The sequence below is a fragment of the Manacus candei genome, unplaced genomic scaffold (assembly GCF_025592945.1).
Source record: "Manacus candei isolate 608988 ecotype Guabito, Panama unplaced genomic scaffold, ASM2559294v1 h1tg000016l, whole genome shotgun sequence".
Taxonomy (NCBI): domain Eukaryota; kingdom Metazoa; phylum Chordata; class Aves; order Passeriformes; family Pipridae; genus Manacus; species Manacus candei.
The window spans coordinates 2843000-2856696 of record NW_026138064.1 but is presented as its reverse complement, the minus strand read 5'-3'; the positions used below and the strand labels follow the sequence as shown (position 1 = coordinate 2856696).

Here is a 13697-nt window from a genome sequence, read left to right as displayed (position 1 = left end):
CTATGATTAATGTGCAAAGCATAGTCTATTTTGACAATAATGAAGTATAGGAAAATCAAGGCAGATAAATGCAGATCATAAGTAATGCAAAGTTTTTATCTCTTATCAAATCAATTGAATCTAAAACATCTGCTTTCTCTTTTGCATGTTGAGTTCTCTGACAATTGATAATCTAAATTGACATGAAGGCAAAACTTACAAAGATATTATTTAATTAAATAGGAAATATGAAGACTCTTTTCATAATACATTATGTGTAGAAAAGTGAGAAAATGGATCAAAGTGTTTCAGATTATCTAGAAAATAATGTATTGCAAAAGACAAACTATATATCAAAATAGCATTTTGTTCAGCCCTGTAATCTATGGGAATTATTTGAAGTTAAGTTTGGGTTCAGTTCTGGAAAACCAATAGGGCTAATCTGCAAAAAATATTCTGTATTCAAGAGCAGGACTGTGTCCCTGATAATAGTGGAAAACATCAAGGAATGCTGTGTAAATCATAGAATCATACTTCCTTCCTTCCTCCCTGGCAACCAGGAAGGAAGGCCTAAACTCAAAACCATTACAGCAGCTTAGGATCAGAAATGAAAATTATGAGGAACTATTTGCCAAAATTACTATTACTTTTCCAGTTAGTAAAATTTACCTATTTTTTGGGTCTCAACTGCATTTTGTAGTTTTGAATTTTTCACATTAAAGCATTTGTGACAAATTTCTATTGTTGGAGATGTCTGGAAAACTCTCCAGAACTATTTGTTTCCTATTAAACAATTAAGGGTATTTTTCTCTGTAACCTTAATAAATTAATCATATTTCATGATCCTAACTTATGGAATTCTTTTTCCCAAGATAGGCATTTTTTATGCTTTCCCTCCACACACAATTAGCAAACACACATAAAAAAGTTTGCGTCCTATAATGAGAAATAATAAGGCATATTTTTATTGTCATGCTTTACCACCTGTTTTTCTTCATCCCTATTTGCCTTTTGATTATAAAAACCTCTGAAACTAATTACTCCATGAGATAAATCACAGTTCTATTTTGGAGAAAATTTTGAGAGCTCTGTTAAATTGAAATCTTAGATTTTAGGCATTTGTTACAGTTTCTGCATAAACACTCTGATAATATAGTAATGACCATTTCCACATTAGTATGCCTTATATCAGGGTACAAAATGGCTTCACTGTTTATACTTCTGAACCAGAATATAAAGGATGTACTTTGTGTAAAAATAGTATTGTTTAGCACTCTTTAAAAAGTTGTACTCTGCCTCAGTTTCAGTATTCAAAAATATTCCTGCCTAATATATTTTTTGCTAAAGATAATCCTCCCAACACCTTCAGTAAAAAAGTTTAGTTTATTATCTTAGAAGAACAGAAATTTTCTCAGGTCAGGCTAGGGAATCATCAAATAATGGGATATTGAACTAGGAATTTTCCCTAGGGTTTTTTGAGACCTTTGGTACTCTTGACAAGAAGAGTTCCTTTGAAATTAAAATTAGGGCTGCTGGGTGCAGTATAAAATGTAGCTGATAAGTTTTTAAAGTGTCAGTATTACAGCAACTAAGAATGGCCAAAAACCAGGAATTCTATTTCAGCTTCTTTTTTAGGTTCTATATGGATTTCTGCTCTTATGCCAGAAAAGAAAGTAACTTCCTAAAAAATTTGTGACAGTCACAATGTATCCAATTACTTACCAGTCTATTGCTCAGTCACGGAATTAGCCTAGGACCCTGGTTGCAGTGAGCTGCATAAATCAGGTTTGGCTATGAATTTGAAATCCTTACAAACACTCTGATCTACAGAGTCACTACATTCCAACTCTACTCTGCAGAAACTATCCTGCCAACATATTACGGGAAAAAAGCAACAACAAAACCCACCAAAACTCCCAATACTAATTCTTTTTTTCATAATAAATCTAATCACAGGGCTAAGTAACAACACCCAGAAACTATTCTCTTGCTTGTCTGAGTTTTGGATTTTCAGTCATGTTATTTGAAAGATAACAATAAAATAACTGATCTTAAATGTATAGCTGGGGTTTGGTTTTGTGTGTGTGTCCTGTTACAAATGTTTTCAAACAAATCCAAATTAAACATGTACTTGAATGACTCCTAGCAAATGTGGATAGCTACCAACACCTGCACATGAACTCATACCATCTTGTAGGCATTTCACTGGTCACGTACACAGATCATTCAAGAAAACAGCAAAACAGACAAAAGAATGAGTATTCATTACAACTACCTATTCCATGAGGTATCTCATAGAATCGGGGATGGTTAAGATTTGAAGGGAACTCTTGGAGCTTACCTTGTCCATCCCCTGCTCAAGGAGAGCCATGTAGAGCCAGTTACCCAGAATCCAGTTGTCTTTTAAGTATTTCCAAGGGTGGAAACTCCACCACCTCCCTCAGCTACCCACATCAGTACTCAGTCACTGTGACAGTGAAAAAGTGTTTCCTGATGTTCACAGAGACCCTCCTGTGTTTTTTGAACTGGAGAGCCCAGCACTGCACTCAACACTTCAGCCTCACCAGTGCTGAGCACAGGGGAAGGATCATTTCTGCCAACCTGCTGGCAGCGCTGTCTTACACCACACAGGATACCACTAGGGTTTCTTTGCAGCAAAGGCGTGTTGTTGACTTACTTCATTTCCTTTACAAACAGGGAAATAAACTCAGAAATTCCTTCACCAGGCAATAATAATTTGTTTGTGCCTTATAAATACATAAAATAAGATTTATTAATTTACTCTGAACAGGAAATTATTTTCATGCTACTGCTATGCTGAAATCACTGTTTTTAGTTTTTCTAAGTACTTCTCACAAATAAGAGTTCTCAAAATGAAAATTTAAACTGAAGTAGCATGTATTCATTTAAATTGTATTTCAAGTCATTTCAAAATTGACTTTCAGGAAAGAAATTCAAGAGCAGTTTCCCACCAGAAAAAACACTTGTTTCTTTCTTCATGGACATACTGAAATAATTCATTTTATTTTCTATAAAATTAGTGTCTTTATATGAACAGAAAAATATGACATGAATAAGCCTGTCAGTGTTTTTTTCTTCGGTACAGATTTTATTTTCCTTAACCTGTACACCATCCCCTAAGGTTACTTAGTGGAAGACAATGCCTGACTGTCACACATAACCTTAGTGAGTCTTTTTGTCAGGGGGTGATAACCCCATTTTTAAAGTATCTTGTACTGTTTTAGAAATAGACAACTTCCACAACATATATGTCAATGCAAATTGAACATTACCCTTTTCAGAGTTTTACTTACAGATTAACAGTGAAATCTGAATTTCTCTTAACAAGCAATGGAATCATTAAACTTTCCATTGAGTTAATAGGAGTCTGGCCTTGCAAGGGTGTTGATTTTAACATATTATCAAATTCAGCTATTTCAAACTCCTACTAAAAATTTAAAATAAAGTTGGCAAATAACATGGTAAAGTTATAGAAATGGATGTAATTCTGTCAGCATAGGTAGCACCATTGACAGCTTTTGAAAATGAAAATGGAACCTGGAACAATCTAAATGCTAGTTTGAAAACAGAGAAGGAGCTGGAGAAGGAAGGTGTTGTTAATTGTTATTTTCTTTTAGGGTAACTACTAACAAGCAGATATCATTGGTGTGAATGGAAACACATTTTGTTGTTTTATGTAGATACAGGATAAAATAAAAAAATTCAAATTTTACTACTTCAAGATTTCCCTCCCTATTGTGCCAACTTTTTTTTCTGTTTCAATAGAAGCAGAGTAAACGGTGATTCACTACCTGTGAAGTTAGTCTCTTGAATACCACAAACAGGAACTCATTTTATATTTCTGGTATTTTAATTTAAAACTGACATAAAATTCCTACCTTGAGCAATTCTGAAGAGTGGCTTCACTGTCTTGCCAAGCTCAGTGTTGTGAGACAGTTAAAAAAAAAAAAAAAAGAGATTCTTTATTACTTGCTTTAGCTGGTAGGAAAGCTTGTCAGTTTTCATGCCTGCAAAGCCTGTGTTACAGACAGGGTTAGCAACAGAATTCAAAATTCAGTAGGCAAAGTAGATTTGATTTTGTGCAGGCAACTAAACTACTTTCCAGTGCATGTGAATTTTTTCCACTTGATTTATTTAAATTATCTAGGCCTAATCTGCAAAGGGACAGATGAAACCTAGTAGGTATTGTTGCCTAAAAAGACTGCAGGGGTTGGGAGGGAAAGATTCCAGGCCAATTTAGTGTATAAGATAAAGAGAGTAGGTCCTTTAATCTCAGGCCTGAGGCCCAGGGAATACACATGACGCGCACATCTCTAGACAGTGGTTCTATGATTTCATAATAAGGTCCATCCAATCCCAGATCAGTCTACCCCAGGTTCTGCCCCTCAACACATCCCTTTGGGAATTGGGTTTGGGGTCTTTGGGACCCCTTCTTCCTCATCTTCATCTTCTTTGCAGCACACACAGTCCTTGGAGTTCCTCCAAAGTTCTGGGCTTGAAGGTCACTGCATCTGTGTGATATCTTCTGATCCATGCCTTAGGGTGTTTTTCTACAATTCTACCTTGAAAATGGAATTTAGAGGAATTGCTATGGAATGGGGTAACAGAGTTGGGTATGTGTAACTACTATGCTAAGAGTAAGGGATATAATACAGCTACACTAAAACCTACATTCACTACACAATTATTTCTAAAATCTACGAAAGCTAAAAAAATCAAAAACTCTGAGGCATCAGTATGTGTTCAGTTTTTCCATAGGATTCAGTCCTTTAAACTAGGAGGTAATCTCTGCACTATTAACTTCCAAATAAACAAAGTACTTCATAAAATGGTAGTAAAAGAATTCACAAATTCTCGCCTTCCTCCATTTTTTAGTTGCTGCTTATTTTATACACCAAACCAAAATCCAAGCAGCAGGAATTTGGCAGTGTGCCAGTGTGCTATTAAACTGTGTTTACAGGGATGTTTTCCCCATACAATTTTATGAGAAGCTATTTTCTATAGCTTTTCATTAAAGGAACCGAAACGTGAAGCTCACATCTTGTTTTCTCAGTCAAAATTGCCCTGTGAGAAGAATTTTGGAGTTTTTTCTTCTTTCTTCCTGCACAGGACTTCTTTATTACCTTGAACTTTTTCTCAGAGTAGTACCTGCTACACATCTACTCAGTTTTAATACAATCTCCACCTTTTGAGACTGTTTTTAGTTGCCCTGCATAATTAGGAAGTGTCAACAGACAAACAGCTTCAGATTTTAGTCCATGTGTACACCTATGGCAACTGAAAATAATTTTGGGAGTAGGAAATATCCAGTCTCTTGCAACTGCTGCACAGTGATTTTTCTCTGTATGAAGGCTCTAAACAACAGTCACAAAATCACAGTCTCCTAGTGAAAGGACAGTTTTCTCTTGTGGGGATAGTCAAGAATTGACAGCAGTGCCAAAATCTTCATATAGCAAAATGTCAACCAGTTGGTTGTTCCCAATACTTGAAAATAATGTAATTAAAAGTAATTTTACAAAATTTTAGAAGATTTTTTTAAAATATTTTTGAAAAGATGGCTTTTTGATAGTCTTATCCTAACACATTTCTTTATTATCTCATATGCTTGATCCCTTTTAAAAGAGTGTTCCTCTTTATGCGTAATTATGATTCCATTTTAGCATCTCAGATCTCTGCTATCATTTCATTTAATTAAATGGCACCAACTAATGCTGCAATTAGGCTGAAACACCACAACACAATTATTCACAATTTTACATTTTTCTTTCAGTTGTTCTCTGTTACTAGTTTTTCTTTTGTTAGTCTTCCTGCTTCAATAATACCTCAAGAGATGCTACACATTACCAATTGAATTAAGGACTGAATAAGAAGACAGCATTGACTAGAGATCAAGGATGATCATGATGTGATTATATTCATTAGAAGCAAGCAGAGGACAGTGCCAAATGGGCTGAAAAGCAACACAAAATCTTACATGCAGAGACACACATGCATATTAAAAATTGGGACTTCAGAAAAGCAACTTTGTAACAACAAGTATGACATTATTGTTTAAAAGAAATTAGGTAGAAATACAGGGGCATATGGAATTCTTAAAAGAGCATGTTGGATGCCCAGAAATCCACAATCAAGAAAGAAGGTAAGTAGAGTAAGAGACAGTAAGTAGAAAAAGAAAAGCAAACAACGAGAATTGAATTGATTGTAAATAATTTTTAAATTATGGGTTAAATTTGGAAATTTAAATGTTGAAAAGAAAGGTGTTGAATAGCTAATGGAACATGAGCAAATAATCTGCACGATGGAAGAACAGTAAGAAGGGATATATGAGTCACTTAAGTATTTCAAAATACTTACAAAAAAGCAAAAGGACCTTGGTCTTACCTCTTCTAAAATGTGTAATTAAGACTTCAACTCACTGGAGATCTAGACCAAGGAGACTCCTAGAGTGTGAAAGGCATACTGGATTCTAACAAATACAGTTGTTGAGAAACTAGAATTAGCATGCAAATCCAGCAGATGCTGTGTTTGTGTGTTTGGAAGCAAAATTATAACAGACAAAACCCACATAGTATTTTAAAGGCCACGAGGAACTGTGAAAGGTGGTGATTAAGACAGATTTCCCAGTAACACTGTTTTATCAGGTGGTCCAGTTGGTATCCTCCAAGAACTCATTAAGCACTAATTAATACTGAAGATGACAAACAATTTTAAAAATTTCTGAACATCAGAGAGAATCCTTAACTCAAGAAATTTGCCATTATTTTATTTATATTAAAAGCCACAAGAAACTGTAAACCTGCTACCAAGAAATCAGTTGCACATAAATTAACTGAAAGATTGCAACACACAAATTAACTGAAAGATTGCAAAAAAATGAAAGATTGAAAAATAATCCTACCAGACAAACTTTTATCAAATAAGCCACACTAATTTTTGATGGGATTATAAATTTAATTGGCAAAGATAACTGTCTGGAAATTAATGCAAATTTCAATTTAGGACATATTCTCAGTCCTAGAGAAGGGAATTAGGATATAAGAACTAAGGTAGTGCTCCAAGAAGTATATTTTATAACTATCTCTACGTGTCTTACTGTTTAGAGTTCTCATTCCTCCTCCTGACTGTGAGAAATGATGCAACAGAAAATCATAACATCATAGAAAATTCTTAGGTGGAAGAGATCTAATGAGAATCACCAAGTACAAGTCCTGACTCCACACAGGACAACCTAGAAGTTAAACCACATATTCCATAAACCATAAATCATTCCTCGAACAATTACAGGCTTGGGGCCATGATCAGTTCTGTGGGAAGCTTGTTCCAGTGCTTGACCACGGTTTCAGTAAAGAACCTTTTCCTAATCACCAATCTGAACTCCCCTGATGCAGTTTTAAGTCGTTCCCTGGAGTCCTGTCAGCAGACACCAGAGAAGAGATCAGCATCTCCCCTTCCACTCATGAGTAAGGTATAGACAGCAATGAGATCACCCCTCAGAGTCCTCTATGCAGAACAAACCTAATATCCTCAGCTGCTCCTCATAAGCCATGCCCTGTAGTCCTTCCACTACCTTTGTTGCTCTCCTTTGAACACATCCTAATATTTTTATGTCCTTCTTATATTGTGGAACCCCAAGTTGTACACAATGCTGGAGATGAGGCTGCACAAATGTTGAGCTCAGCAGGATAAGCCCTTCTTTCTCTCAAAAGGCATCAGAACTCTTCATTGGCCAGAGAATATATTTCCAGTATACCTACTAAACATTGCCCTTATAATTAGACCTTTTGTAGGAGGAATGGTGCCTACTGAGCAGCTGAAATATTTCTTGTATCTTAATTTGTTTGCTTTTATTTAAAAATGCATGTTCAAAGGAGGTCTAACTTTGGCCTGAATTTTAATTCAGATGTTTCCAAGCTAAACTGTAAGAAAATAATCACACCAGTGGTTTTTTTAGTTGTTTGGGGTTTGGATTTTTTCTTTTATGAGATAAATAATACTTTATTGATAGTACTGAAAGAGACAGTTATTGTCTAAGAGGTTGTTTGTTTGTAATGATTTGTACTACAGTTGATTTACTGGCCAAAGCCTGCTTCAGAGAATGTTGTTTTCATGAAAAAAATAAGATCAAGAATATGTGTTGTTTACTTTGGCTGAACGCCCGGTGTCCACCGAGACTCCACCCAACCCCACCCAGAGGGAAAAGGAGGAGGGAATGGGGGAGAGGAAAAAAACTTGCAAAACGGCGACTGCTGAGAAAGGCGGTTTTATATTTATACAAAAAAGAAAGAGAACTATAAGCACTATACGCACAGGAAAAACTGACAATAAAGACTACTTTCCCATGAAAGGTGTTTTCCTCCTCCAAAAACAGCCGTCTATCCCACACAACTGTCCCAGAAGAGAAGAAGGAAGTTGTTTCTTCTCGTCTCTTTGTATCTGAACTGACATAATATGGTATGGAATACCTTATAGTAAAATATACATCAGGTGACCTATCTTAGTTCTGTTTCCCTCACAGGGAGGGTTACAAACCCACTACGATATGGAAAAACACTTTTCAAAGTGAGTACCAAATTGATGAGGTCAAAGAGGAGGTGGGTTAGCTTGTGACTGATTAAAAGTAAATGCACTTTACAGTGAATAAAAAAAAAGAAAATGCAGGTTGTTTCAGGTTTTTCAGGCTTTGTGAGGGTTTTGGGGGGTTTTTTTGTTTTGCTTTTTGGGTGTTTGGTTTTTTTAAACAGAGTAAAAATATAACCTTAAAATCTTAACATTTAGTAGATAGTTGCTCCTGAACTAATTACCTTTCCAACAAATGAGCACCCTTCCAGTATTTATTTATCTGGACCAAAATTGGTTATTTACAGCATGATGCATTTAAATATTACCCTGCGTCCCACAAATTCTCAGCACAATAAAAAAGACCAAACAAACAAATGAACAGGTTGTTTCATGGTCAAGCTTTCCTTTGTCCAAAATAATAGTAGACATAATTGTCATTTTTCTTTCTAGTTTTATAATAAGCACATTTCATTGTGTAGTGAGTCTACAGTAAAGCATTCTTTTAAATTACAGTAATTACAAATTAAATTACAGTAATTTCAAAAAAACTGCTGGGACTACACAATGCAGCTTTCAAACACAGATACACTGACTAGCATGGTGGAGGTGGGAGACCACAGGGCATCTTATTGTGAATAAGTACTTCTTTAAAGATTAATGTGTTTGCACATCATAGTTTACTGAGCAGCAAGTGAAGTCTTACTGAACAGTTCAGACTTATTTTACCTCTTCTGCTTTAAGTGTAAGACAGTATTCACTGTGAGTTAGTCTTTCTCCTGTGTGGCAAATGTTTATTAATGGAACCTTTTCATGTGTATACGTATTTGATAGATTACAAATTATTTTCATTGAATAACTTTTTTTCTGAAGGATAACAGGATTTGCTTCAATATCCGTGCTGGCTATCCACAGTCTCTGTGGGTTAAATACAACTGTTTCTTGGTTTGACTTTGCATTCACTGCCATGGGATCAGGATGATTGGCTGGAAGCACCCAATTTACTCAAGGCAGAGTTCCACCTAATTGGAAAAGCTTTTTAAGATACTTCCAGAAAGTATCTAGCAGGTGTCAGCAGCTGTGTGACACTGCTGGAAGGGCACTGGAGGTGGACGGCAAAAATCATGCTTGCAATTGAGGTTACTTCTTCAATGATTAACTTTAAAACCTAAACAAGACCCCCTAAATAACATTTGCATGAATTCCTCTCTTAGAGAAAGTTTCTAGCCCTGGAACAGATGAATCCTGGTTGCACGTACACATCAACATCTAGGATTTTAGGAGCAGCAGGTCAGTCACCAAAACAATGTTTTCAAGATATTCTCCTTCTTAGCCTGCCCTTTATTGAGATGTCAAATGAAAAGTGTTCACCCCATCCTAGGAGAAAGAAAGAATATGTGACATTATTTATAAAATCATTCCTAGTTTGTCTATTAGTAAATGAAGGCCTTTAGATGTTGCCCTTATTCTTTTCACCTTTAGTTATCACCTAATGACTTCCAGCAAGTCTTTTTCCCTTTCTAGTTTGAACCTTCAAGCAAATAGATATAAATATGGAATATATCCGTCTTTCTGCCTCTGCCTGTCCATTCTCTTTTTGTCTTTAATATAATCAAAATCACATGAGTTAACCAGCAGATCTCTTTCATATAAATTATAATGTTGGTAATATAATAGAACTCTTCATGTTTATGTATCAATAAGAGAAGTGCTGGATATCATGGCTGGGCTTCGTGAACGAAGATTTGGGAAGGGCTCTACCCACGTTTGCTACAAGCGCACTAGTGGCTAAAAAGACCAATACAGGATAGGCACATCCAGTTGCAGAAGGCACAGCAGAAAGACTCCTTAGGTGGTATATTCTGCAAGACACGATTCTTTCTGTGTTGTCTTTTCTCCTCAAGGGTGATCCTGCGGGCGTTCTCAAAAGCATCAGCAGCGTTATAGATGGCGTGTCTCCAGGTCTCCCGATTTGAGGCCAGAGTAGACCAGTTATGTTGATCAATGTGGCCAAGGCTGAGATGTTGTTTCAGGGAGTCCTTGTATCTTTTCTTTGGGGCTCCTTTCTTGCGGCAGCCGGTGGCAAGTTCACCATAGAGCAGGATCTTAGGGAGGCGGTGGTCCTTCATCCTGGAGATGTGTCCTGCCCAGCACAGCTGTGTTCTCAGCAACATGGCCTCAATACTTGTGATTGCTGCTTGTTCTAGAACAGATGTATTGGTCACATAATCTGACCAGTGGATGTTTAGGATTGTACGGAGACAGTGTTGATGGAAGCGTTCTAGGAGTCGCAGGTGGTGGCAGTAGATGACCCGTGATTTGGATCCATATAAAAGAATAGACAGCACTATGACTCTGTAAACACTGATCTTTGTACTTTTCTTCAGGTGTTTATTATGCCAAACTCTTTTATGGAGTTTTCCAAAGGCACTATATGCCTTTGCTAACCTGTTGTCTATCTCTCCATCAATCTTACCGTCCGAGGAGATGAGGCTACCTAGGCAATTAAACTGCTGGACTGATTTGAGCTCTGATTGGCCAATGGTGCTATGGGGATGATGGAAGACCTCTTGAGGTGCAGGTTGATAGAGAACTTCTGTCTTCTTCCAGCCCAAAGAGCTCAGCAGCATCTGCAAAGCAGGGTGTTAAATGCTGCAGAGCTACTTCTGTGTGGGTGACAAGGGCAGCATCATCAGCATAGAGCAGCTCCTGGACAAGGTGGTTTAAGGTCTTAGTGTGGGCCTTCAGTCGCCTTAGGTTGAATAGGCTTCTATCAATTCGAATGTAGATACCGTCCTGATCCTTGAGGTCTGCCGTAGCCCTTTGGAGCATCATGCTGAAAAAAACTGTGAATAGGATTGGTGCAAGAACACAGCCTTGTTTCGCACCGTTGGTTATTAGAAAGGGCTCAGAAAGTGCATCACCATATCTGACTTGGCCGTGCTGATCCTCACGGAGTGAGATGATCATTTTGAGGAACTTGGGGGGACAACCTAAATGTTCCAAAATCTGCCACAGACCTCTTCTGCTCACAGTATCGAAAGCCTTGGTGAGGTCAACAAAGGTTACATAGAGATCTTTGTTCTGTTCCCTACACTTCTCTTGCAGTTGTCTGAGAACAAATACCATGTCTGTGGTGCTCCTGTTGGTTCTGAAACCACATTGGCTTTCAGGTAGAATTCCTTCTGCTATAGCAGGTATCAGTCTTCAAACGTATTCTTGCAAGGATTTTGCCAGCAATGAAGAGCAGAGTAATACCACGGTAATTTGAGCAGTCTGATTTATCGCCTTTCTTTTTATACTAGGTGATGATACTGCATCACGAAGGTCTGATGGTAGTTTGCCTAGTTCCCAACAGCGCACCACAAACTCATGAAATTTGGTATGGAGTGCGAGGCCCCCATGTTTCCAGACTTCAGGTGAGATTCCATCAACCCCAGCTGCCTCGTCAATTTTCACCTGCTGTAGGGCCTTAAGGGTTTCTCCCAACGTGGGGGCAGTATCCAATTCATATTTCACTGGTTACTGTGTGATGTACTGAATTGCTGAGTCTTGGACTACACGACTAGTACTGAAAAGAGTCTGAATGTGTTCAGACCATCAGTTCAGAATGGAGGTTTTATCTGTCAGAAGCGTTTGATCATCTGCGCTGGGTAGAGGGCTTTGGACCTGGTATGTAGGCCCGTATGCTGTTTTCAGGGCCTCATAGAATCCTCTGTGATCACCCATATCTGCACATAACTGAGTTTTTTCAGCTAGATTGATCCACCACTTGTTCTGGATGTCACGGAGTTTCTGTTGGAACTTGCTGCATACAAGAAGAAAGGTTGCTTTTCTTACGTGACAGGATGGCAGTGCAGGGTGTGCTTGGTGAGCAGTTCTCCTCTTCCTCAACAGTTCTTGGATCTCTCGGTTGTTTTCATCAAACCAGTCCTTGTTCTTGCAGAGGACTGCAGGATGCTGTTTTTAATAAGGTGCCAAAGTGTTTCAGGAGAGGCATCTATAAAATCTATGGAATGGTTTTCGAGCCTAGTTTGAAGATTTGCCTGGAATCTGTCTCTCACTGTGGTTGATTGGAGATTGTTAACTTGGAGTCTTCTCCTTGGGATACTGACCCTTTTAGGTTTGAACTTAAGACTGAAGTTAAGTTTACAGCGCACAAGCCGATGGTCTGTTTGGCATTCTGCGCTGGGCATCACGCGGGTGTGGTGGACATCATGGACATCTCTCCTTCACACCAAGACATAATCGATGAGGTGCCAATGCTTAGATCTAGGATCCATCCAGGTTGCCTATAGATTATTTTTCTGCTGAAAGATAGTGTTAGTGATGGTGAGCTGTTGCTCCGCACAGAATTCTAGCAGAAGTCACCATTATTGTTGCAGTTTCCAACACCATGCTTGCCTAATACTCCTTTCCAGGCTTCAAAGTTCTTTCCTACTCTGGCGTTAAAATCACCAAGGATAATGATCTTGTCATCTGCAGGAACCTTTTGGGTAAGGCAGCGCAGGTCTGTGTAAAATTTATCTTTTTCGGCAGGGTCAGCTTGGAGAGTTGGGGCATATATACTAAAGAGGACGACGTGTTGCTTTTTGTGTAGTGGAAGGCATAGGGAGATAATGTGATCAGAATGACCTGTCGGTAGATTTTAGAGTTTAGGAAGAATAGAGTTTTTGATCATGAAGCCGACTCCTGAGAGATGCCTTTTGATTTTGGGTTTACCTGACCAAAAGAGTGTGTAGCCAGCACCCTGTTCTCTAAGGCTGCCTTCCTCATGGAGATGATCTTCACTGAGAGCAGCTATGTTGATATTGAGACGTGATAGTTCGTGGGCAATTAGGGCAGAGCAACGCTCAGGATGTCCACTATCTGCAGAATCGAGCATGGTTCTGGTGTTCCAGCATGCGAGAGTCAATTTGCGAACACCTTTGGAGGCAGGTGCATGCCTTTGTCTTTTGATCTTTGTGTGACCGCATTAGTAGAAGATGCCCGTTGGTCTGCGGTTAACCAACCGGGTGAAGGTGGAGATGAGCTTTGTTTAGGCCACCTTTTCTAGGCCCCTCTCCGAGTGGAGCAAGCAGTGCTGTCCTTGGAAAGGCTGCCTGGTCGTTCAGGGTGCTGCCCCAAGAGACTGTCATCTC

General features: G+C 38.2%; 1 long non-coding RNA gene across 1 annotated transcript; it reads right to left on the bottom strand.

Moving 5' to 3' along the window:
- Positions 1-4312: 4312 nt before the first annotated feature.
- On the bottom strand, positions 4313-6559 carry LOC127468986 (uncharacterized). Its single transcript, XR_007903769.1, has 2 exons — positions 6382-6559; positions 4313-4558 (listed from the first exon to the last, which is right to left on the bottom strand). It is a non-coding gene; the product is annotated as an uncharacterized LOC127468986 (long non-coding RNA).
- Positions 6560-13697: the final 7138 nt, after the last annotated feature.